The following is a 26,204-nucleotide window of genomic DNA, read 5'->3' as shown; positions in this document are numbered from 1 at the left end:
GTGTTGGACATCCACACCTCATCACACTGTGGAGATTGGAGGCTTGCCCACATTGTAAAGTGAGACAGGTGGTGATCTGTGGTAGACTTGATGCGGTGCACAATGATGGTGCAAGCATATGTGGTTCAGAGCACACTATTCAGAGCACACTACTAAATATGGGGCTCTGCTGCAGACGACCACATGTTCCTATGTTATCCTAATGATATCAGTTATGACTGCAGTGAGTGCAGGACAATCAACATTGTCACCTGTTCAAACGAAATACACTTCTCACTACTCCAAGGTGATGGTAGTGTCCAGATATTCCATTATCCACACAACAAGCACAGGCTGGTGAGGGCAGTATTGTACTGTGGGGACACTGACCTGGTCTTCCATGGGACCTGTGATAGTAATCGAATAGGGTCATTCGATGGTAACTCACATTACTGAGTGATGTTTATATTATAAGTTTTGGACAATTAACAGAAGGAAGTGTTTCTATTAAATATTTTTTATACCTCAAAACACACTTTATACAGAAGGCTCTATAAATCTATATCACAATAACTGTTACATTACTATATTTATAAAACCAAATCTTATAATTATTCTTGGTAACTCACATTACATTTCCAAGAAATGGCTTTTGCATATAATAAAGAAAATACAAAAGTCTGCTCTGTTTTATGTGAACATTTCTTGTAAGTTTTACACACAATACCAGACGATCTTATAAGTATTTTAATACAGTTCCAAACATTTAATCACCAATAAAATAAATACTAAAACATAATGAACAGGAAACTCGCGTTACAACATATGGTAACTCACGTTACGTTGTCACAGATCACAGTCAAACTTGAAAAAATCATGGGAATTTACAACACTTGGAGGGTTCACTTTTCTGACAAGCTTGTCTTTAGTGTAGTATATCTCATCTTTAATTTCAGGCCACTTCCAAAACTTCCCCTCTTTCATCATAACATCAACTTTAAACTCACCATTTTCAATTTTAGTAACATTACCAGGAAAATATGAATTGTCGTATTTTATCACCACCCAGTCATCTACTTGCAATCATAGTGATTTTTCTGTTCTGTTAGTGTTTTTCTCTGCAGATGATGAAGTGGTGTGTTGTACAACTTCATTATTATAGAATTCCAAGTGATGAATTTCAGAAATGTTCAAGAAAGGCTTGCAGTTCTTGATTAAGGCCGAGAGCTGCAGTTTTTGCTTCTTTGGCTAAAGTCTTCTTCACCCATAAGAACTGCTGTCACATTAGAAGAAGAATTCAACAATGCTGTCACAAAATCTGTTGCACTGTTTACAACACATTTCCTATTTTGCACATGAGACCAAACTTGGCCTTTGACAGCCCTACCAATTCCATCCACTGGCCCCTTCCCATGAGAAGTTGCAAAGTACTTCCATGTAATTCTTTTGGCATGACTCTTACTTAGAACTTTTATAGCCTCTGCAATATATCTGTTTTTAAACTGGAAAGCAGGATCGTCTGACCAGATTGTAACTTATGTAATATTTTTTGACAGTTCTTCAAGAAGTCTATCAACATAGGGAATGACAGTGTTTTTTGTGTGGTCCAGATTATCAGATACCAACACGTAGTGGTGAGAAGTACCTGAATGCCAAATCACGGCGATAAAAATATTAATTTGATTCTGTTGCCAATGTAAACTTTGAATTTCATCTTGACTTAAACATATAAAATTTTCAGAAAAATTGACTTGCATCATGGCAGTTAGCATCGCAGAAGGCAGTGATTCCTCATCACTCTGATAGTTCTTTGATTGTTCTCTCTTAAAGTAGCAGTGCTCTAAAAATTTAGGTCCCATGGTAAGAATATGATCAATAAGATACTATAAAGTACCTTCTTCCTCTACTTTCAAAATTCTGCCATCACCCTCCTGCCACACATATCATTTCACGCGGTACTCTTTTACAACAGAACCTAAATCAAAAAGTTTAAGTGCCAATAAATCTTTACATTTCATGCACTTTCCCAACAAACAATCAGCTGTACGCTCTGCACACACAGAAAAAATTCTGGGCAGTTACTGGTGTACTTAGGTATTTGGGGTACTATGCTAAGAAGAGAGTTAATAGCACAGATGAAATTCTCGTGATATCTGCAGACACACACATTGCGTAGAAATTTATTGGCAAGCATGACATGTTTGGGTCTTAATTCTGCGAATTTCCTTTTACCACTCACTTTGCCATTTTCTTCACAAAACATTGCATGGGCTTCTTTCAAAGAAAACATCAAGTGTCATACTTGCAAACTTACTTTTACCTTTCTCATCTTTTACAGTCACAACGTCTTTGTGTCCAGGGGCCTGTCTAATAATGTCATCCCTTTCATAGAATTTGCTCACTGCACTTATTATTTCATCACTTATTTTTTGTTTAGAGATTCCTTCTACTTCTAAAGGTTCAACAAATGTATGATACAACCTTCTAATAATACATTTTTGTTTTCTGGGTGATGCTGGAAGTACACGTTTCACTTTCGATATGGCTTTTCCCAATGAAGACCTATTTTTATATGGTGGAGACGCAGAACTACTTGGTGCAGCTGAAGATGCTTCCTTTAGCCACTTCCTGCACTTCACAACTCTTTTGCTAACATTCTGTTTCCTGTCTGCAGCAATCTTTTCTTGTTCTCTTTTACTCAAACATTTTTCCTGTTCCTGTTTCTTTGTCCTAAATTTTTCCACAGTTTCCTTGTGTTTGATTTTATACTCTTCATATCTGCCTGCATCTTTCAATGTCTGCCTTCTTCTTCTCATCTATTCTGCTGCACTTAAAGTCATTCTGCAAAATTTGCAAATTGTTGTAAAGTAGAAATAGCTATTCCCTATGGGATTTTATGTGGAATATGGAGATAAATATACATTAAATATGTTGAAATATATTGTTAATTGTGTTGTATGTAATTAAGAACCAATATGACTGCTCAAAATTATAACTAATCATACAAAAATTATGGTAACTCACGTGACATAAATAAAGGTAAACCACATTATGTGAATTAAATATCCTATACCAAGCGAAGGCTTCCAGGAGGAAATTTATTTGAGACACCAAATTATCAGGTACACTTATGTGAAGGACAGCATGGCATATAACTTTCTATACTTTAATGTACTTTGTGAAAATCTTAAAAAAATTGGCATTTGGTAACTCATGTTACGCATTTTGGGTTATCATGCTTAAATTTTTTGCTTCTAAAAATATACCATAAAGAAGAAGCAGAAGTACGCACTTAAAAGCCATATATAAATCATAAAGACTAATCATAAATTTCATGAATTTTTTCTTACCTTGAAATTGATCAAATCTTCTGCATGAACAAACTCAACGATATAGTCTTCACAACAATGGCTCCCACAAGAAAACAATAGGTTTTGGAGGGAAAAATCAATCTTGCCAACAAAATTCAATGCCCAAACTACATATGTTACAGAGTAAAATATTCCCACAGAAAAATTAATTTTTTGATAATGATTCCTCGATTACATGGAATGACCCAAGGCATCATGACAGCTATAGGCTATGCAAACACTACTGCAGGCTACCTGTATCCTTTCATGACGCATTTCCTCTGCTGGTGGTCTTTTCTAACAGCATAACTGTCCATATCGTAAGACTAAAATTGTACTACAGTGGTTTGAGGGGCCTTGTAGTGAACTCACATTGTTGTCTTGGCCACTAAATTTGCCTGATCTAAACTTGACAGAAGACATCTGAGATACTAGCACGCTCCAGCTCCACACTCATAAATAGTCGGTCTATAATTTACAGGTATTGCATCACCTGTATGTAAACATCTGGTGCCACATACCTTTGGAAACATACCAAGGACTTGACAAATCCATGCCATGCAGAACTGCTGCTATACTGCCTTTCAAAGGTGGGCCAAAATGTTATTAAGCAGGTGATAACATTTTGGATCATCAGTGTTTTTCTGACAGTTAACAAGCAGGTCACTTCGAAACTACTCAGGCAGACCTCTGAATATTTCTGAGAAATGTGGGAACTTGGTCATGAAAGGATTAAAAACATCATTAGCATATAAAATATGTATGTCATGGAGTACTAAAATGGGTTTTCACTGTGCCAATTTCTAAAAAGAGAGGTTCCCATACTTTGACCTTTTTTTTGGGGGGGGGGGGGGTGTTTTTGAAATTTAGACTTCTTAAAACTTTATTTTAACACTTGTCTGCACATTTTAAAAGTGTGATAATATATTTGTATCTGTAGAAAAATAAAGTTCCGTCATATCACATCTCAAAACCTGTAGTTCTGATTTATTTATTTATTTATTTTGTTGGAAGTCATTTAAAAATGACGAAAATGATTCAACATGATTCAATTGTTGAAATACAAAAATTTCTTTGATTGGTCTGATCACTAGGAAAGTTAAACTATGGTCTTAAAGCCATCTACCTGGTCCAGATGGGGTCATATCTCAAACAGAGAAAACAGAAGGTCATATTAACAAACGTTACTGCAGGAATGAAACTTAATTCAGAGTAGGGAAACAATATATATAGTTTCCCTCAAGGTTTAAAACTTGACAAATTCCTATTCTTGCTTAATAAAGACACCATATTTCCTCAAAAATCTTATATTTCCTGATGAGAGAAGTATACTGATCAAGGGTTCAAACACATCCAGATCATACCAGACTTACAACTAATTCACATCAAGCAGCTTAACCGTTAATCTTACAAAAATTGATACAATGCAATCACAAACAAATTAAAATTACTTACAGGTATATTTATGGGTGCGAACACTTGCATGCACACAGTCACACATATACAGTCTCTCTCTCTCTCTCTCTCTCTCTCTCTCTCTTTCTCTCTCTCTCTCACACACACACACACACACACACACACACACACACACACACACACACACACACACACACACATAGAAGACTGCATGATTATCAAAGAGTACATTGGCACTCGTAATAATTAGTTGTTAATGGGTTGATATTTTCACAACAACAGATACACATAACAGAGACTTGAGTCATCAATAATATTTTCTTCTTCAAATAATGAAAACTCCAGGTACGAATATCAACAACGTAGGAAAAGACCAATTGCTACTTTCCATAAAGATGAAGTGTTATGTTGCAGACATCAAATTAAAAGGCAGTTGCACATAATCTTTGAGCCACAGCCTTCATCAGAAAAAGAGAAACACACAGGATCCATTCACATAAACCAGCTGAGCTGCTGGATTTGGTGACCATGTGTGTGTGTGAGGTGTGCTTGCTTGTGTGTATGAATGCTGTATGTTACTCTTTTTCTGACAATGGCTGTGACCAAAAGCTTATGTGTGTCTTTTAATTGCACCTTTTTGCAACTTAATATGTCATCTTTTTGGCAAATAGCAATCTGTCTTTTCCTACATTGTGGATGTATTCTCCTTCACTATTTACAATAGTCTGCCAATCCTGGGGTAACTTTCTGATTCCACGCCTGTCGAAATCATGTGGTTTGGAGATGAAGAACTTTTCAAGACATGTCTGGAGAGCATTTTCATCCAACAAGGAAGTTCCTTGAAGGTTGTTTGATAAAGTGAAAAAAGTGAAAATCTGATGGTGTGAGATCAGGTGAATAATGTGGGTATGGAATGACTTTCCAACCAACTCCTGTATAGTGTTGTTTTGTCCGTCTAGCAGAATGTGGGTAGCCATTATCATGGAGTAGCATCACTTCACACAGTCTTCCTGGTCATTATTCCTGGACTGTGTCTGCAAGTCAACTCAGCTGTTGACTATAAATGTGAGCAGTGAGGGTTACACCTCGGGGACACAATTCATATTACACCATATAATCACTGTTCCACCAGATTCATGTCATTATCTTTCGAGGATACACAGAGGTGTTTGTACTGGGCATAGCTGCCTTGTTTTGACTCAACCATAGCTTTCTTTTCTTTGTGTTAGCGTTAATACACCATATCGCATCACCAGTAATGATACAGAATAGGAATAGTCGGTGCTGTTCATGACCTTCACCATTTCATGCAAATGTTGTACAATAGAGTAATGGCCAGAGTTCGTCACAACTGCCGGGTCTTGAGTACAATCATGTGGATCATTGTGGATTAATGTATTTAAATGACCCTGAAGGTCTTCCTCAATGTGCAGATTCACTAATGTCAAAACAATCCTCCTTAAAATGAGAAAGTCATTTTCTTGTCATTGAATGACATTACCCCCACACATGGCGCAAATGTTTCTGGCTGCCTCTGCTGCTGTCACCCCTCTTATAGAACTCAAACAGAAGAAAATGTCAGAAATGTTCCGATTTCTCCACTTGGCACTCCATTTTATAGCATCCACAACACAACTCACCATCTCCACATGACAAAATGACAATATGTAAACTCAAATAGCAATAGTAAACTACAAAATAGCAGCAGTGCACTACAAATAAAAAATGACAGTCATTAAAGAAACTCATATCAACCAAAATACAAACATGCAAACGAAAAATGCTATGAGCTTAAGCACCAACCTAATACTTATTTTACAAAAATATCCTACAGATGCTGTGTCTGCACTTAATATTTAATTTGACTCATTCTGCGTTCCTAAAGATTCTCCTTCAAGGTGGAATTTATGGAAGATAATGTGTGAGTGGATTGATGAATGAACTTTATGGAATCATAAAATTTGAAACAATAGACACATATCAAAAAAGTTTTGCATCACCTCGGTTCCGAGAGTTCCGGAACGTGTACAGAAAATTGGAATAGAGATCATTTCTGCCCTTTTTATTGCTCATGAAAACCACACACTGCATGTTGTACCACCATACAGCGAGACCTTCAGAGATTGCTGTACACACCGGTACCTCTAATACCCAGTAGCATGTCCTCTTGTACTGATGCATGTCTGTACTTGTCATAACATACTGCCCACAAATTCAGCAAGGGACTCTTGGTCCAGATTGTCCCACTACTCAATGGCGATTCAGCGTAGATCCCTCAGAATGGTTGGTGGGTCACATCATCCATAAACAACCCTTTCCAGTCTATCCCTGGCATGTTCAATAGGGATCATTTCTAGAGAACATGCTGGCCACTCTAGACGAGCAATGTCATTATCCTGAAGGAAGTCATTCACAAGATGTGCATGACTGGGGTGCGAATTGTCGTCCATGAAGATAAATGTCTCGTCAGTATGCTGCCGACATGGTTGCACTATTGGTTGGAGGATCACATTCATGTATCATACAGCCATTAAGGCACCTTCCATGGCCACCAGCGACACACGTCAGCTCGACATAATGCTACCCCCAAACATCAGGGAACCTCCACCTTGCTGCACACACTGGACAGTGTGTCTAAGGCGTTCGGCCTGACCGGGTTGCCTCCAAACACGTCTCAGACAACTGTCTGGTTTAAGGCATATGCAATACTCATCAGTGAAGAGAACGTGATGCCAATCCTGAGTGGTCCATTTGGCATGTTGTTGGGCCCATCTGTACCGCGCTCATGGTGTCGTGGTTGCAAATATGGACCTCACATGAACGTTGGGAATGAAGTTGCGCATCATGCAGCCTATCGCGCACAGTTTGAGTCGTAGCACGATGTCCTGTGGCTGTGTGAAAAGCATTATTCAACATGGTGGTGTTCCTGTCAGCATTCCTCCGAGCCATAAACCGTACATAGCAATCATCCACTGCAGTAGTAGTCATTGGGCGGCCTGAGCAAGGCATATCATTGACAGTTCCTGTCGCTATTTATATCCTCCATGTCCAAATAACATCACTTTGGTTCTCTCTGAGACGCCTGGATACTTCCCTTGTTGAGAGACCTTCCTGGCACACTGTAACAATGCAGACACGATTGAACTGCGGTATTGATTGGCTAGGCATGGTTGAACTACAGACAACACAAGCTGTTTAGTTCCTTCCTAGGCACTGCTCATCTTTGGATGGGTTTAGTGGCATCTCTGAACAGTCAAAGGGACTGTGTCTATGATGCAATATCCACAGTCAACATTTATCTTCAAGAGGTCTGGGAACCGGGCTGATGCAAAACTTTTTTAATGTGTGTACGTAAAGAAGTTAAAGACGTGTTAGTTTCAAACAGTTAACAAAAATTGCTATTAAAGTCATCCTCCAGGCCAAATTTCCAGTAGCCTACACCCTTAGCTGTCTCCTTTTAATTCTCTTACCCTCATCCTTCACTGTCCAGTCATTTCCTCCCATTCTCTCCCTTTCCACCATGCAGGTATACACTGTATCTCTCCTCCTGTTTCATCAGATATTTGCAATTTATTTTTTTCACTGTGTACACGTATGATGTGATGTGATTATTGTTTTAGGGCACTAAATGCTGAAAACATCAGAGCCTTAGCATGAAATACATTGAAATGACAACATTCATGAGGAAGTGAGATGCACATATACAGAGATGGTGGTAGTATCACATACACAAGGTATAAAAGGGACGTGCACTGGCAGAGCTGTCATTTGTACACAGGTAATTCATGTTAAAAGGTTTTCGACTTGATTATGGCCACACAATGGGAACTAACAGACATTGAATGTGGAATGGTAATTGATGCTAGACACACATTTTGGAAATTGTAAGGGAATTCAGTATTCTGAGATCCACAGCATCAGGAGTGTGCTGAGAATACCAATTTCAGGCATTATCTCTCATCACAGACAACACAGCAGCCTATACCCTTCACTTAATCACTGAGAGCAGCAGTGTTTGCATAGTGTGGTCAGTGCTAACAGACAAGCAACACTACATCAAATAACTGCAGAAATCAGTGTGGGATGCACAACAAACATATCTATTAGGAATGCAGCGAAATTCAGCATTAATTGGTTAATACGCTATGGCAGCAAAAGACAGATGAGAGTGCCTTTGCTAACAGTAACACATCACCCGCAACACATCTCCTGGACTTGTGGTCATATTGTGTGAAACATAGACAATTGGGAAACTATGACCTGATCACATGAGTCACAATTTCAGATTGTAAGAGCTGATGGTAGAGTATGCGTGTGGCACAGACCCCATGAAGCCATAGACCCAAGTTGTCAACAAGGCACTGTGCTAGTTGGTGGTTATTCCATAATGATGTGGCCTGCATTCACATGGAATGGACTGAAGCCTCTTGTCCAGCCGAACCAATTATTGACTGGAAATGGTATGTTCATTTACTTCGAGACCACTTGCAGCCATTCATGGACATCATGTTCCAAACCAACAATGGAATTTTTATGGATAGCAATGGGCCATGTCACCGGGCCGCAACTGTTCACAATTTGTTAGAAGAATATACTGGACAGTTTGAGTGAATTATTTTGGCTACCCAGATCGCCTGACATGAATCCCATTGAACATTTACGGGACATAATCGAGAGGTCAGTTAGTACACCAAATCCTGCACTAGAACACTTTCCTGCCTCGGGCATGGATGTGTGTGATGTCCTTAGGTTAGTTAGGTTTAATTAGTTCTAAGTTCTAGGTGACCGATGACCTCAGAAGTTAAGTCGCATAGTGCTCAGAGCCATTTGAACCATTTTTGAACCAGAACACTTGCACAATTCTACATCTACATCTACATTGATACTCCGCAAGCCACCCAACGGTGTGTGGCGGAGGGCACTTTACGTGCCACTGTCATTACCTCCCTTTCCTGTTCCAGTCGCGTATGGTTCGCGGGAAGAACGACTGTCTGAAAGCCTCCGTGCGCGCTCTAATCTCTCTAATTTTACATTCGTGATCTCCTCGGGAAGTATAAGTAGGGGGAAGCAATATATTCGATACCTCATCCAGAAACGCACCCTCTCGAAACCTGGCGAGCAAGCTACACCGCGATGCAGAGCGCCTCTCTTGCAGAGTCTGCCACTTGAGTTTATTAAACATCTCCGTAGCGCTATCACGGTTACCAAATAACCCGGTGACGAAACGCGCCGCTCTTCTTTGGATCTTCTCTATCTCCTCCGTCAACCCGACCTGGTACGGATCCCACACTGATGAGCAATACTCAAGTATAGGTCGAACGAGTGTTTTGTAAGCCACCTCCTTTGCTGATGGACTACATTTTCTAAGCACTCTCCCAATGAATCTCAACCTGGTACCCGCCTTACCAACAATTAATTTTATATGACCATTCCACTTCAAATCGTTCCGTACGCATATTCCCAGATATTTTACAGAAGTAACTGCTACCAGTGTTTGTTCCACTATCATATAATCATACAATAAAGGATCCTTCTTTCTATGTATTCGCAATACATTACATTTGTCTATGTTAAGGGTCAGTTGCCACTCCCTGCACCAAGTGCCTATCCGCTGCAGATCTTCCTGTATTTCGCTACAATTTTCTAATGCAGCAACTTCTCTGTATACTACAGCATCATCCGCGAAAAGCCGCATGGAACTTCCGACACTATCTACTAAGTCATTTATATATATTGTGAAAAGCAATGGTCCCATAACACTCCCCTGTGGCACGCCAGAGGTTACTTTAACGTCTGTAGACGTCTCTCCATTGATAACAACATGCTGTGTTCTGTTTGCTAAAAACTCTTCAATCCAGCCACACAGCTGGTCTGATATTCCGTAGGCTCTTACTTTGTTTATCAGGCGACAGTGCGGAACTGTATCGAACGCCTTCCGGAAGTCAAGAAAAATAGCATCTACCTGGGAGCCTGTATCTAATATTTTCTGGGTCTCATGACCAAATAAGGCGAGTTGGGTCTCACACGATCGTTGTTTCCGGAATCCATGTTGATTCCTACATAGTAGATTCTGGGTTTCCAGATGATACGCGAGCAAAAAACATGTTCTAAAATTCTACAAGAGATCGACGTAAGAGATATAGGTCTATAGTTTTGCGCATCTGCTCGACGACCCTTCTTGTAGACTGGGACTATCTGTGCTCTTTTCCAATCATTTGGAACCCTCCGTTCCTCTAGAGACTTGCGGTACACGGCTGTTAGAAGGGGGGCAAGTTCTTTCGCGTACTCTGTGTAGAATCGAATTGGTATCCCGTCAGGTCCAGTGGACTTTCCTCTATTGAGTGATTCCAGTTGCTTTTCTATTCCCTGGACACTTATTTCGATGTCAGCCATTTTTTCGTTTGTGCGAGGATTTAGAGAAGGAACTGCAGTGCGGTCTTCCTCTGTGAAACAGCTTTGGAAAAAGCTGTTTAGTATTTCAGCTTTACGCGTGTCATCCTCTGTTTCAATGCCATCATCATCCCGTAGTGTCTGGATATGCTGTTTCGAGCCACTTACTGATTTAACGTAAGACCAGAACTTCCTAGGATTTTCTGTCAAGTCGGTACATAGAATTTTACTTTCGAATTCAATGAACACTTCACGCATAGCCCTCCTTACGCTAACTTTGACATCGTTTAGCTTCTGTTTGTCTGAGAGGTTTTGGCTGCGTTTAAACTTGGAGTGGAGCTCTCTTTGCTTTCGCAGTAGTTTCCTAACTTTGTTGTTGTACCACGGTGGGTTTTTCCCGTCCCTCACAGTTTTACTCGGCACGTACCTGTCTAAAACGCATTTTACGATTGCCTTGAACTTTTTCCATAAACACTCAACATTGTACAGCTATAGAGGCAGCACGGCCCAACATTTCTGAAAGGGACTTCCAACGACTTGTTGAGTCCATACCATGTTGTGTTGCTGCACTATGCCGGGCAAAAGTAGATCTGACATCATATTAGGGGGTATCTCATGACTCTTGTCATCTCAGTGTAAATAGACACATAGGTGGTGAAAAATCTGTTAAAAATAATAACACATTTAAAACAAAGCTGCATCAACAGAAAGCATTTAAAATATGACACTGACATCAGGAGAGTAATAAGAGTAATACAAGACTATCCATAAAATGTAGACAGAACTCTGCAGAATAACTTGATAAAATCAAAGTTAAAATACCTGTACATACACATTGAAAAGGGGGCAGGTTACAGTGGCTGGGTCACTACTTAGAAATACAGGGTGAGAAAGCTACTCTTTGATACTAAAATCAAATACCTAATTTCTCAGAAAGAGTCCAGACAACTGTGTAAATAGAGATAGCCCCAATAAAGACAGCTCAATGTATGCTGTTTGTGATGCACTGCATCAACAAAAAGCTTCCATTTCTTTCTCATCAGAAATAATGGTGTTATTTTAAGACGAATTTTATGTGCCTTTTTCATTAAATCATCTCTATTGTGATATTTGGTTTAGCAATAAGTATCAATAAGGGCAGCAAAACTTCAATAACTGCCAGTACTCTAACAGCAACTACATAGCACTGCTGCATGTCACTAACATACACGTGGCATAGACCATCTCACTAGCAGCAGTGTTGCATGGCAATAGCAAACAGTTAGGGTGTTGTGAGTCCACACATGAAACATAGCAAGACAAGAAAGAAAGACATGGCAGACAAATATTTAGCAATTTTTTAGAGTCTGTTGTTATTATCAGCTTCATTATAGACAGAGAGCGAACCATGCAGCCATAATATTAATATGTTCTGAAACAGTATCATTTTGAAGGGATTTTTCACAGTATGGCCAGCTGTTTCATTTTCTGTACTACCCAGTCATTGTTGTAGCTCTGGTTATTATTTGTATTTTGCTCTCCCTGAATGCATTTCATTAAACTGAATATTGCACTACATTAACTTGGGACCACTCCATCAAAAAGAGCATAACTTTTCTCTTTGTACCATTTTTTTGTGATGAGAAACAAGTCTAATGCTTTTGTTGACACTCTGCAGCACATGAAACATGCTGAGCAGTATTTGACTGGGCTGAGTGTGCATGAGTTTGCAAAAACTAAACAATACTGAAAATATTTGACAAAATACCAGTGGAAATGTGCCTGACATCTAATAGAAATGAGATGCAGTATGTGTGTGTGTGTGTGTGAGAGAGAGAGAGGAGAGAGAGAGAGAGAGAGAGAAATTGAGGGAAAGGAGAAGGTATGGAGGGAGACAGTGATTGTGAGTGATAGAGAAAGAGAGAGAGGGAGTGAGGGGAGGATGGGACAGGAGAGGGAGGGGAGGGAGAGAGAGAAATAAGAATTTCTGTTGATTGTTTCTATCCTGTGATTTTGGTAAGTGTAGTTAGTATCTTTAATTCCAGTTTCTAGTAAACAAAATGGTATCTTGTACGACATTAATGTAAAATGTAATGTCACACATGGAGTCACTAACACAGAAAAAGTAAGATAACAAAAGGATAAAAACATGTAAATGTAAGGAGGCAGTGTGGAAGAAACTGTAAATAACATTATAACATAGAAGTATACAAAAATAATTTGTACTGAAACTGGCAAAGGATTGATGGACTCACATCTGGGGAAAAAGAGGAGAGAGGGAAAGGTTCAGGTACGAAACTAAATTCAAAGTAGGAAATTAGTGCCTCATAATGTTTGATATTTGACCCATTCCTATTCTCGAATAACATAAATGATTTTGCATGGTAACTAGTGCCCCACATGGTATGATACTTGACCCATTCCTATTCTTGAATAACACAAATGATTTTCCAAAGACATCAGAGGTCTCTTCAAAAACTCTGTATTTGAATGAACATGGCAAAAAAACTTCTCAAAGTAGAATTATAACATGTCATTGTCCACAACAATGGTATAAAATAAGTGTTTGTTGAAGTATTAATACAAAAAACCATAATACTTAAAAGATGTAATGTTTCAAAACCCTGAGATAGAAACTATCTTCATTTCTTATGAAAAGGGGCTCTAGCATCTACACTAGAACGTGGATGATGCTGACACTTGGTGGAAGTTCGTACAGATTTGTGAGGTACAATCTGCATAAATTTCAACAAAATTGAAGATGAGCAAGACGGGAGCATACCCCAGATTATGTCATACAAGGAATAACACTTAGTACACATATAAACTTCTGTACGAGTAACGTAACCGATAAAGCAAGAGTCCAAAATTCCTTCTCAATGGGCAGAGTGGAAATTTATCCAGAATTTTTTTATAAAATTTGACAATGTTTGAAAATATTATAGTGAACAAGCTTCAATTTATTAAAAGAAAATGCTAGTATTTACAACACACTTTTTGTTATATGAAAGTGTACAGTAAACTGCTGTAAATTCGTACAATCCATAACAATAACCCACTAGATTTCCTCAATCTTCAGCAGACTGCCATATCACTTTCAAAGTGAACAACATACTTGGACAGAATATTTAGTTAAAAAGAAATAGTTGATTTAGGAAATAACTACTTACGACCTACAAGTGTATCATCTTGATTGTGGTTTCATGATGGTTGACACTAGTACATAATGCAGCTCTTACATCGAAGTCAGTGGTTCCCATGAAATACGGAATGGGGGCCGGCAGGGGGGGGGGGGGGGGGGGAGTTAAACACCACAAGCACTCTTCTAGATTTCATGTAGGATTAGAGCTCAGGGATAAATTAATACATTGAACAGAATAGCTTGATTGTATCTTATGTATCATTTCAAAACAATTAATTTTCACTGCTTACACTACTGAAAATTTTTGATGTGCTATTGGATGAGCTGAGCCGGATGTGAACTGGTTGAGGCACCACATATGCACTCAGAAGGAATGAGGTCGAAACCCTATTCAGGCATTCAGATTCATGTTTTTGTTTGCTTACTGTACTCCACAATCATGTGATGTAGGCTATACGTCCGTTTTGTTTGTCATAGTGGGCCACAGCTGATTTTCTTTCCCATCTTTACACAGTCTGAGTTTGCACTCCATTTCTAGTAGACACTGATGGAATGTTATGCTCTCTCCTACAATTCCTTCCATTGGTTTATTTAGAATTTGCCAGGATTCAAATGTCTGGGATACGTTTTCTGTTGTTTCCCAAAAGCCATTCTGCAAAATACAGGAACAGTTATTCCAACAAGGAGAGGGTAAACTCCCTGCTCCCTCTGCCTCTATCTCAGTCAGTGCTCTGTTTTAAAGAACTTCTAAGACTGAAAGTGTCAAAGTCTAATCTTCTTTCTTTCTTTTGTGGGGTAATAGATGTCTCGAGAGCTTGTCTTAGTTTTATTCTAGTGAATATAGAATTCAAGATAATTCACAATTGTTGATGGTCTCAGTTGCATATTATAAATTAGATTACATGTTTCACTCACTCAGGATCATTTTCCAGTACCCTGACATGTATTCTGAGTAAACAAGACATGTTGCTGATGCAACTACTTAGATATTTCATGATCCTAAGTGATCAAAACATGTACTGTAAAATGGGCCATCTTTGGCCCTTTAAGGCAACTTTCATCCACATACAGAAAGAAGATATATTATTTCCCTCCAGAGATTATGCCGAAGACACTGGAAATCCAGGTGTTCTATACTCTTCAGTAGTATGTATAATCTCCAGTCTTAAATTGGTCACACTGGTTTCCAACTCTGTTTTCATGTTGGAAGCACTGTTACAAGGGATTCCCCCCTTTGGTTGTGTTAAAGTCCTATAACAACTCCCTTGTGTGTGGATCTTAACTTCACCCTTAAAATTTGAATAAGTACCTGTTCATCAATGTTATTTAATATCAAATAATATGATCCCTTTCATAAAGCTTAATTTCTGTGTGCTGTCTTACAACATTTCAAAATCACACTTGGGGCTGCAATATAGGCTGTCCAGAACAACTTTGTCCCAGACCAAAGCTGCCCCAGTTTCAGTAAATACACTTATTCATGGCACAAAATTAAGTATGGAGAAAAATTGAGGACTATGCCTAATGACGGGTTCCCAAAATTATTAAGAAGCTAGTGACAGAATCTCTTCTCCACAAGGCAAAGAAGAAAACATGGTTTAAAGTTGTAGAAGTTGTGGCATCTATCCTTTGGATGCAAATGTTGTTCTCAAAGGCTTTTTGGTGCTGCAAGGTCTGTGAAAATTGAATGTGTCAGTGAACCATTCCGTGAAATGGTAATTAGTAAGAGGGCAAAGGCTACATCTGTTGTGTGCTAAAACAAAAGGAAATTGGTAAATGTGGAGCCTGGGAGAGGAATCACACCTGCAGACATGGAAGTGCAAATGCTTGACTCACCTGTAAATGAGAAAAAGACAATGGTGTGAAGGCCAAGAAAAATTACTGATGTTTCGGCTCCCCTAGTGATGAGTGATGAGTATGAATGATTCTGTACGTGATGACATGGAGTGTGGGCAAAAAGGTTGTGACACAAATGAGAACCCTACTCAAAATGAGGACCAATCACGAAAGATTAACAGAAAGAAAACAATGATTCTGCAGTCAGTTATAATGGATACCTCTACTCACAAGGGAACCTCCCCATTGCACCCCCCTCAGATTTAGTTATAAGTTAGCACAGTGGATAGGCCTTGAAAAACTGAACACAGATCAATTGAGAAAACAGGAAGAAGTTGTGTGGAACTGTGAAAAAATAAGCAAAATATACAAACTGAGTAGTTCATGGGAACATAAGCAATATCAAGGACATTAGGAACACAGGAGTGCTGTGGTCTCGTGGTAACGTGAGCAGCTGCGGAACGAAAGGTCCTTGGTTCAAATATTCCATTGAGTGAAAAGTTTAATTTTTTATTTTCAGTTTATGTGACAAACTCTTATGTTTTCATCACTTTTTTGGGAGTGATTATCCACAAGAAAACCTAAATCAGGCAAGGTAGAAGAATCTTTGTACCCATTCGCCAAGTGTACAAGTTACGTGGGTCGACAACATATTCCTGTCATGTGACGCACATGCCGTCACCAGTGTCGTATAGAATATATCAGACATGTTTTCCTGTGGAGGAATCGGTGGACCTATGACCTTGCGATCAAATGTTTTCGGTTCCCATTGGAGAGGCACGTCCTTTCGTCTACTAATCGCACGGTTTTGCGATGCGGTCGCAAAACAAAGACACTAAACTTATTACAGTGAACAGAGACGTCAGTGAACGAACGGACAGATAATAACTATGCAAAAATAAAGAAAGTAATATTTTCACTCGAGGTAAGACCCGAACCAGGGACCTCTCATTTTGCAGCTGCTCACGCTACCACTGGACCACGCCGCTCGTGAGCTCACACTCTCATGATGTTGCCTATGTGGTCTATGGACTACTCAGTTTGTATATTTTGCTTATTTTTTCACAGTTCCACACAACTTCTTCCTGTTTTCTCAATTGATCTGTGTTCAGTTTATCAAGGCCTATCCACTGTGCCAACTTATAACTAAATCTGAGGGGGGTACGATGGGGAGGTTCCCTTGTCAGTCAAACCTGTTTGTTTTGTCACAGCAGAAGAAACCAAAAAATTTTAAGTGATGCGTGGGGAAAACCTATGAATTTTTGGAAGTGGCCAGCAGAAGGGAAAGAAGATGTAATGACCTATGATTTTTCAGATAAAAAACGAGAATAATTGAGCCCAAGACAATTAGGAGAGGATATTACTGTGCTTTGGTCCTGGCTAACTTCACTCTTCTCTGATCTCGTACGTAAACTGACACTTCCCCTACTTGTGTTGCACTCCTACGTATAACATTTTCATTGAGTAAAATATTCCGTAAAATACCAGTTCATAACTTTAACCGCATTTTTTTCTACCTTATTTCATCTTACAGAATTTTCCAAAAATAAAACTGTAAATGGGGTAAAGTTGTCGTGCAATGGGGCAACATTAGTCCATTAAAGAAAAAAAGGTTCTTTTTTGAAAACAATAATGATTAATTATGCACTCTGTCAAACTGTACTCAGAAAATCATCACTTTTCCACACTTTTTTTTTTTTTTTTTTTTTTTTTTTTTTTTTAAAAAAGTTAGGCCAGTTGATGGTAATCCAATAAAAAATATGCAAATGACATCGAACAATAAATGAGAATTACCTTAAATATTAACCGAATTGCTGACTCTCACATGACGAGTCTTCCGACTACAATGAGAATATAGAATTCCGTTCAGCCTGTTTGGATGGATCTGATGGTGAAGCAACAAAAGTTTAATAGTTTATGTGGGTTAATTTCTGTGAATATTATGTTTCTGATACCAAAAGAAATAAAAAATATGAAGAATAACTGTGTAAATTTTAAAGTAAGGAAAATATTCATGGGCCGACTGCTGGAACATTGTGATAAAATCTATTCAAATGCAGAATTTGGATTCAACTTAGTTGACGAACAGACTTTCTTCGCCAGATTTTGTACTTCCTGCTACTTTTAAGTTTTAAATGAATAGGCCGTAATGGTATCGCACAATTGAAAAATAATATCTTATTGGCCTAAACTGATCATATCCACTTACGCGATACGATCTGGTGTGTTTTAGCCTAATAGTTTCTTTTGTTGAAATCACATCTCTACTTCGTCCGTTTTACTGACATTTCCTACATTTTCCATCTCCACAGAGTCGATGAGACAGTATTCTATAGCGTATGCTCTGCAAATGCTGAAAAGTAAATGGATTAACTACAGCCGAGTGCCGCAAATTTTCTGCAAACGATGTGTCTACAGTGCAGTTTAATCAATTTCTTACTTAAAATTTTGTGAGCACTCGAATTAATAACCATACCGGTGCACTAATCAAAAAATGTAAAAATATTACTGAAATTCAGTATCCATATGAGAATATAAACGCATAAAAAACTGTAATAACTATAGCAATATCCCAAACTGAGAACACATCTTGGCTACAGAACAATAATGAAGGACAATGAAAAACTTTTTGCCTCTGGGTGAATATAAGGGCGTCTCTCCTTTTTTACACCTGGATGTACGAACTCACACACATCTTTGTTACGGTAGCCGTCTACACGCATTCCACAAAAACCGCATTACCATATTTATTAGCTTATTTGTTTCAGTTGTAAATATTTGTCATGTCTTATTGTTTTTGTGACATGTTCCACATCCTGGAGGACCTCCTCACTACGGATCAACTGGCATGAAAGTAAATCTAATCTAATCTAATGTATAGTCAATAAAGCAATATTGCTTCTGATTCTAAGCTTTCATAACAGTGAGCATTTCCATCTGTTTGTCGTTTCATCTTGCGCTCTGCAGATAGCAGAAAACGTTTATAAGATATAAAAAAGTCCTTACTTATATCACTGAAGAAAGAAGTACTAAACGTATTGTCTGCAACACTATATTATTGAACTAATAGTGTTCCGTGCATTTGATACCGATAAACGCGTAACACTCCTTAGCACGTGTTCATATTACCTACTAGTACGATATTTGTTCTTACTTGAGAAATAACTCTATTCAGGAATACTGTATCAGCTACACCAGACATAACAAACAGATCTTCGCAAGCGCCGTATGGCTGACACAATACCGTCAACAATCCCACGACTCACTCTGGGCGATTTTTGTCACTGTCACTGTTGCAATTTTGGATGACGCCAGCGCGGGTCTCGTAGCAAATACTAAGAAGAGGCCCTTGGTTTGCTTTAGGCCTCAAAAAGATTTAGGATATAAAATAAAACAGCACTTTACGAACAAACTTTTCTCGATTTAATTTGGAAAAATTAGAGGTAACATTAGTCAAATCAGTGTGGCTAAGCAAATCACATTCAATGTTCATTAAAGTGAGATCATTTAGATGTTCTTGTTCCATTTGGTGTTCCTTAACTCATTTTTAATGCTCTTTGAAATAGCAGCAGTTGGTGATCATCAATGACAAGTAAACGCCTACAATAAGTTTATTTCTATATTTGGGAAACACAATTTCAAATAATTTTCCATTGTAACTTTATAAAACTGCAGTTCCAGGGACTGCCCTTTTTGCCGTCTATAGCAGCAGTCACATCTATTTTGAGCAGCTTCACAAACTGCGCCAGTTCGTCACCAAGGCTTCCTTCCAAATCGTCTGGGTTAAACATTGAAGGTGATTAAAATTCTTTTCAATATCTCGTCTGCTGTTAAAGTATTCTGAATACACCAGTCACCTAATGGTATGCTTCCATGCGCCTAGCTACTAATGCAGATGGCTCATTATCAATTATGACAATAAAGATCTAAACTTCAAAATGCTGCATCGAGTGTAGCAGACCCCTGAATTGGTCACACTTTCTGTTTTGCTTGCGTCACCTTGAAGTTTGTTGCTTCTATTCTTCACAGCCGATCGGCACTTTAGCTTTTGCATCAGTATCTGAGAATGTGGACTGCAATGCTGGGATGTACCCGTCTAACGATTTATAAAGGGTGTACCCCGTGTCTTGATCAGACGACTGCAAGGAAGCGTTTGTCTCTCGCAAGCCTTCTAGGATTTCATTCAAAGCAATAGTCATTATTCTCTTTATCAACTTACCATCTTCGAAACTAGTCCGTAAGCTTGATTACCACACTCTTCCTTTTGATTCGTGATATTAGATATGTCACTCAAAACTTGCTTGATAGTGGTAAACCATATACAAGTGCCTTCGTAGCAACTGCTCGGGCCGACCCTTTTCAAAACCGAAATATTTGAATTAGTTTCTTTCAATGATTTCAAAATAAGACCCCCCCCTCCCCCCCCTCGAGAGGCAGATGCCAGGTAAGTGATGTTGAGTGCAGTTCTGGATCATCGGTCGCTGATGATGCGAGTGTAGAATGTAGGTGACAAGGGTGTTCAGAGGCGCCTGTCTGACAACAGATTGCATGGACGTCGATGCCCACCACGTGACTTAGGAGCGAACATAGCAGTGTGCGATGCAGAGCAACAGCTGGGCCTCTGTCACAGGATGTGGTGGTGGGGATGCAGCGTTTGGCAGGTAGACGCAGCTGGTCTGTGACCTTGGCACAGACCACGTAGACACCTGGGTGTGGCCAGAGAAGGCGTGTGGCAACTAACGCCGGCCGGCATGGTGGGGCAGCAGTGGCGGGCGGTTAGTCACAGATGGTCCGTGAGCTTGACAGCCCCTGCGTTTATGTTCTGGTGTGCATGTGCTGCAACCAGCAGGTGAAGGCAGCTGACTGCTGCGAGGCGGGGTTGTGCCACGACAGTGGCGGTGGCAGCGGCATATGTCTGCTGCGTCACAGTCTTTGTCCAAGTTGTGTGCTTTATGTGACAGTGGGTGGTGGCCTGGGGCATGAGACGCACAGCTGGGCTTGCAACTCAGGGAAGAAGGTGTTGTGTGATGTGGTGACAAATGCAGGAAGTGGGCCGCATAGCATCAGGAGCTGCACCAAAGTGCAGTCTCTCTGGATGCGTGGTGGCACTGAGGAAATAGGGTAGGCAGAACGTCGGTTGCCATGCATGGTGCTGCCAGTACATGTGGTGCAACATGTACTGGAGTGTGTGGGCTTCAGTGAGCGCTCCAGGTGTCTGCCATCTACTAGTCACCCTAGTGGCGTCCTGGCATAGCGGTAGGGAAAGACGTCGCTTCTTGGGTGCTGGAGATTGCGTTCTGAGCTGTGCCAGGGCCGTTGGGGTATCAGAGGAGTGGTGCATGAAGCATGAAGCGATGATGAAGCATGGATCTCGATGTCATGTGTTGTGCCTTTGACATCAGGGTCCGTACGCTCGGGAACGGTGGCAGAAGGGGTAGCGAACAGGAACAATGTGGCTGCACCTACGATCCAGGCACTGGTTGTGTCAGGGCAGCCTTGGTGGCAGCAGTGGCATCTGTGATTTCAGTGGTTGGCAAGGATACCCTGACTGCTGGTGGTGCATCCACGATATCAATGGTGAACACATAAGCTGGCTTTAGCCTGTCAATGAACACCACTGACTGGGCACCGTAGAGGTGCCCAATGAATTTTTTGTCACTTCTCTGCAGAATGAGGTAAGGCCCGAGTTCCATGGGCAGAGTTGAGGCTGACAGTTATCGATGTGTCGCATTGCATGAGTAGTCCGCCCCGGTAGCTGAGTGGTCAGTGCGACAGAAAGTCAAACCTAAGGGTCCAGGTTTGATTCCTGGCTGGGTCGGAGATTTTCTCTGCTCAGGGACTTGGTGTTGTATTGTTCTAACCATAATCATTTCATCCCTATCGACATGCAAGTCACCGAAGTGGCGTCAAATCGAAAGACTTGCACCTGACAAATGGTCTACCCGACTGGAGGCCCGAGTCTCAAGGCATTACATGAGAGTACAACCTGAGGTTGTGGTGCATGAAAGTCTTGTGCTCGTCATGGCGTCACAGAGGTGTCAGTTGCAGCTGCACCATGTAGTCTTGAAGCTACTGTACATAGACTGGGATACATAGACTGGGATACATAACAGCTGTGGTTGGTCACAGCATCACCTGGTCACCTCGCAGGACCAGGGTGATCCATATACCAAGTCGGTGGGGGATGCCTCCAAAACGGCCTTGTGGGTAGCCCACAAGGCTAACAAGGCCAGTGGCAAAGCAGTGCACCCTTTGCCGCCGCAGCAGGTAAGACGTGATTTCAACGTGCGGTGGAAATAGCTAGTGGTATTATCGACCAGGTTACTACAGGTCTCCGCCAGGTTTCTGAAGAAACAGGAATTTGTAACCGACACCCATGTGTAGCTGCTGTTGCTATTGCTCCATGAACGCTCACACACGAGAGTGGCATCGTATCCAGCTCGCGAGAAATCCGGCGGAAGCGCCCGTTTTTGCGTGTGTTGATGCAGGAAAATACACTCCTGTCAGCAGTTGCCTATTGCGCACGGGCTCTTTGGAGAAAGAGCAGGTGCGGTTGCGTGGATAGTGTCGTCTGCTAGGACAGACTTTGTGCGGTCCGGAATTTGGATCTTAGAGGCGCCACAAAAGTAAGTATCGCCCTACTACACAGTCCTACTCTTTTTTAATAACTTTTTCGTACACACACATACATACGCTCACACGCATATATATTTGTATAGGAGAGAAATGAATTACCGAATAAAAAATACAGAGTGCCATTTAAAAAGGTCATACCGCTGTTCATATCTTTGTAAAAAACATAGCTACAACGAAGGCAATCACGCTGATTGAGATCCCTCTGACAGCTAAAGAACATTTGCTTGAAACAGTTTGTAATTTGCATCTGGACAAACAGTTATTTAGAATGGCCAAGATATCCCACCTAGCAACAAAAAAACCAATGGCATATCATGGCTCCCGGTGTCCCATGCAACTTTGTCCCACAAACTTTTCAGTTCCTATAATACTTTCAGTTTTATTCTTGATGGCAATAGTTAGTGACTCGCACTATATATATATATATATATATATATATATATATATATATATATATATATATTAACCACCCTAAATAACTGTTTGTCCAGTCAGGGGAATTACAAAATGTTTCAAGCAAATGTTCTTTAGCAGTCACGGGGACATCAATCAGCATGATTGCCTTCATTGTATCTTTGTTTTTTACAAAGATATGAACAGCAGTGTGACTTTTTTTAAAATGCGCCCTGTAATTTTTATTTGGTAATTCACTTCAACTCCTAAAGACCTATTCAAAAATGTATCACAGTGTACCATTCACTGAAACACAACGTTATTAATTACATAAAACAACACTGACTTAGAGCCCGGGATCACAAACTTGTCCACTTGCTGGAGTTGTTAGAAAAAAAATTAAAACCAAGTAAAAACATAACACAAAATTGACTTTGACTCTCCTGTACTATTGCCCAGGAGTAGAACATTCAAAGGTGCTCAAAGTGGTGACCATGGACACCGATACACTGTTGCACTCTTTGCATGAAAGAATTATTTACTACATCCAATGTTGCCTGCTGAAGAGAATTACAAGGAAGCACGATACGTTCCTGCATGTCCTCTGTAGTTGTTGGAATATCGCGATAGACAACATCTTTAATGCATCCCTAAAGACGATGTCCAGAGGAGTTAAATCAGGAAACATAGGAGGCCAAGTAACTGTTCCTCCTCGACCAATCCATCTGGCAGGATACCTTCGGTTCAGAACATGACGTGCACGCAAGGCATTATGTGCTAGACATACATCGTGTTGATACCACATAAGCAATCTGGTTCTTAGCGGCAGAAGAGGAGGAAGAATTCGTCTGAGGAAGTTGGCATACTCTGTACCGTTTAGACTACAATTGATGAAATAAAGGTCAATAATTGTAGTACCAGACGTTAACTCTCCAATGATGCTGATGTTCCACCTGTCTATGCCATTATGGGTTGTCGCTGAACCAATACTGCATGTTCCTTGTATTTACCTGCCCTTTGTTTGAGAAGGAACATTCATCAGTAAACATAACATAGGAGAAGAAGTTCGGGTTGGCGATGATTTGCTGCTGTGCCCACAGACAGAACTGTACACGATTCTGAAAATCATTCTCATGCAATTCTTGATGTAGGTGTACATGGTAAGGATGGATATGGTGACATGTAAGAATACGATGTACACTGGTTTTAGGAATGCCAATCTCGTGTTCAAGCTGTCGTGTGCTCACATGTGGATTCATAGCAACGGAAGCGAGAACAGTAACTTCGGCAGCTTCGTCTCTGCGAGTGCTACAACGATTGCGTTGTCGTGGTTTGAAACTTCCCGTTTCCTGAAGCGTCGCAACAAGATGAGAAAACATCCGTCGGGAAGGTGGGTTCTTGTCAGGATATCGCTTTCTGTACAGTTCCTCTGCCTGCGTATCATTTCGCCTACCTTCAACCACAACAACAACAACAATAATAAACGAAACATTATGTCGATGCAGTTTGTAGGAAGGACAGCCTTTACTGTCCCAGATAGCACAGTAAGCCGGTTTCAAACTTGTTTCCAGATGTAAAGTTCAAGTATATAAGCTTGATCAAAGCTGGAATATTCAGGCCTGTTAGTTGGATTCAAGCTTGAAACAAACATCAAAGGTGGCAGAGTTCAAGCTATATTTCAAGCTTGACTTATCAAGTTTGGCTCCAGCTGTATCTACACACGTGGAATACAGCCTGGTATTTACAGCTTGTTTTAAGCTACATAATTATTAATCTGAATTTATTGAACCTAATTAATTAAATAAATACCAGAATGGAAACGGTGTGAAAAAAATTATCAAAACATGTATGTTTAATTTTTTTTATTTTCAAAGTGTTTAAAATTGTTTTATTTTAAAATTTAATTATTCTGAAGCCCCTCCAACCCCAGCGCACAGACCAGAGCAGGATCACATATCGCTGACTTCTGCCGGTATAATGATCCTGTAAAAGGTAAAAGAAAATGTTAGCCATACCTAAACATAAAAAATGTAAAAAGTTTAAACTGATCAACCTAAATATAATTTATGCCCCAGATTAGCAAAATAACTTCAAACTCACTGATGCAGTAAAAATCATTAACTAGTATAAACGTCACTGAGTAAGCAGCTGCTTCTGGTGACTTCATTCCAAAGAGTTTTTAAAGCAATTTGAAATAACTTTTTGTTTGAAATTTTTAAAGTGAAGATGATATTTGGGTAATTTTGAGATGACTTCATGAAGAAGCCACACGTCACTATTTCTAACAGTTTCAGGGCCATTTAAACTGAATTATAAAGAAACAATTACTTGAAATCATATACACCTCATACTGTAAGCTTATAAGGAAACTACGGCTTAGAAAAATGTAGACATTTTATTCTATCACAATTATTTTTTGGTGAGTAAAACTGAATCAAAATTAAATAAAACATGAAATCGAAATGAATTGAAGAAATTACCAGTTCAGTGGAACTGAAATGTAAAAGAACAAAAAATGTTCTCCTTGTCATATTTTAATATTGCCTTTTTTTTAGATTTCAGCCACATTACAAATAACAATAAAATTAAAAAGTACCTGTAGGCCTTGCAGTATTATTTCACCTAGGGAACAACAAAATTAAGAGCAGATGAAGAGCAGTCAAAGCTACGTAAATAAAAAAGACTGACACCTATGTAGTGACTGGTTCTTGAGCACTTTTTCCCGTTCACCATGCCATTACTATTTGTATTCGCAAAGACACTTTTCACACTTCATGATTATTCATTCATGGTGTGACACACGCAAGTACTTACAAGTAAACAAACGTAATAGGGTGATATATATAAAAAGGCGATATTTTAAAAAGGTAAAATAACATTAAGTTTTAATTTATTGGTGCTGAACAACTTGTAATATGTATTCTTAGCTGGTAATCCATTTCACTTTCATCCAGGCTCAATTTTTCTACGTAAAGGAATATGATATTTCTTTATGTTACGTAATAATATTTAACATTTGTAATATTAACGTACCACTAGAGAAAAATGCACCAACGTACCTGTAATACACTATATATCTTCTT

At 39.6% G+C, this 26,204-nt stretch overlaps 1 protein-coding gene across 1 annotated transcript in view; it reads right to left on the bottom strand.

The window, feature by feature from the left end:
• Positions 1 to 18,428, bottom strand: part of LOC126455679 (piRNA biogenesis protein EXD1-like) — a 202,750-nt gene extending 184,322 nt beyond the window's left edge. The window contains exon 1 of the mRNA XM_050091446.1: positions 18,302 to 18,428. The gene's annotated coding sequence lies outside the window, so the exon portion shown is untranslated. The remainder of the gene's footprint in view (positions 1 to 18,301) is intronic.
• Positions 18,429 to 26,204: the final 7,776 nt, after the last annotated feature.

This window comes from Schistocerca serialis, chromosome 2 (assembly GCF_023864345.2).
Source record: "Schistocerca serialis cubense isolate TAMUIC-IGC-003099 chromosome 2, iqSchSeri2.2, whole genome shotgun sequence".
NCBI lineage: Eukaryota > Metazoa > Arthropoda > Insecta > Orthoptera > Acrididae > Schistocerca > Schistocerca serialis.
This window is presented reverse-complemented; position numbering and strand designations above follow the sequence as displayed.